The following is a 1,581-nucleotide window of genomic DNA, read 5'->3' as shown; positions in this document are numbered from 1 at the left end:
CAGTTTCGCTGCAGAGTTCGAACAGGAGAGTCAGGCCTCGTCTTGTGTGGAGAAATGGAACTCTGCTTGCCTCTCCAGTTGTTCACGGGGTGACAGGTCACTTCTCGAGCTGTGTGTGGTACCTGAGGGTTTCTCCGGACGATACCCAGGGGTGTCAGTGCCCCTAAGTGTTGTGCCTTCATCAAAAGGGTTATCTTCAAAGAGGTGTCCGGGCATCAGGATCTTATCAAGAGCGGACCGGGAAATCGGGGTCTTTCGGCATGTGTCACCATCCACGTGGCTATGTCTCGAATATCCTCGTGAGACCGCCCTCATCCTGAGATGCCCCGGGAAAGGTGGGAACCCCTTCAAGACAAAACAGGGGAATCGACCCTCCTGTCACGATCAGGAGGGGAGAAGGGGCCCAGATGTAGTGGTGCCGGGAACCTCCGTGTTCTCCTCGAGTCAGACCGGTGTGTCGAGGAACTTTTGAGGTCGCATCAAGGGTGACAATACGTTTCGCACTTCAAGACGGAACGTGGGACTTCTCTTGAGACGCTGTAGGGGGCAAGGGCCTCATCTTGCGATGACGGGGAAACCACGTGGCGTTTCTCGAGTTGTGGCGGGATTCTCGAGTTTCGACGGGGAACACAGTCTTCCTCATGTGTTGGCCCAGGGAAGTCCTATCTTCCATTCGAGTTTCAAGGGAGAGCTGGGGATTGTCCACGAGTCACTGCAGGGCAAAATAGACCTCATCTAGGCTTGTGTCCAGGACTTAATGTTCGTCCCTAGGGGCGACAGGGATCTGGGGGTTGCATACCAGACTCACCCGGGGAATCAGGCCTCGTCTCGAGGGGAAGCAAAGAACTCCGCTGTCCTTTTGAGTCGCGATGGGTATCTCTTGGAGCCCACTGTGTGCCCTAAAGGGAGTCAAGCCTCCTGTGGTGTTTGGATAGAGGACTCGGGATTCCTCTCCAGGCCATGCAGGAAAAGAAGGCCCTCATCTCGCGATGATGGCGGCGTCTCGTGGGTTTTCTAGACTGCCGCGCTAGTGCCGGGTTTCTGACGAGGTACGAGAGGGAGCTCAGGGAGCCTCTCGTGTGGCTCCAGGGAAGTCAGGTCCCCATGAGATGGCTAGGGGGAGTTCGTCATTGCTCTCGAGTCATGGTAGGGTAATCGGGCCTCAAGACGGGTTGAAGAAGGACTCTCGAGGTCTTTCTCGGGTTACTGCATAAAACCCAGGGTTCCCTTGACTTGTGCCTGCGACCTCAGGGAGCTTCTCAGAGTGCCTCTGAGAAGTCAGGGATACTGTGCAGTTTGGAGGGGCCTCTCGAGACTCCTCTGCATTTGGTGGAATGTAAGAGGGACTCATCTCGAGTTGAAGCAGGAACCTCAGTGTTCCTCTCCATTTCTGACTCAGATCGCAAGGTCCCTGCATGTTGATACAGGAGAGTCAGGCCTCGTCTTTTCTGGAGGATGGGACTCCTCTTGCCTCTCGAGTTGTTCTCGAGGTGACAGGCCACTTGTCGAGCTGTGTATGTAACCTGCCCGTTTTTCCGGATGATGCACAGGTGTGTTAGTGCCCCTTCGTGTTGTACCTTC

This window comes from Bubalus kerabau, chromosome 15, assembly GCF_029407905.1.
Source record: "Bubalus kerabau isolate K-KA32 ecotype Philippines breed swamp buffalo chromosome 15, PCC_UOA_SB_1v2, whole genome shotgun sequence".
NCBI lineage: Eukaryota > Metazoa > Chordata > Mammalia > Artiodactyla > Bovidae > Bubalus > Bubalus kerabau.
This window is presented reverse-complemented; position numbering follows the sequence as displayed.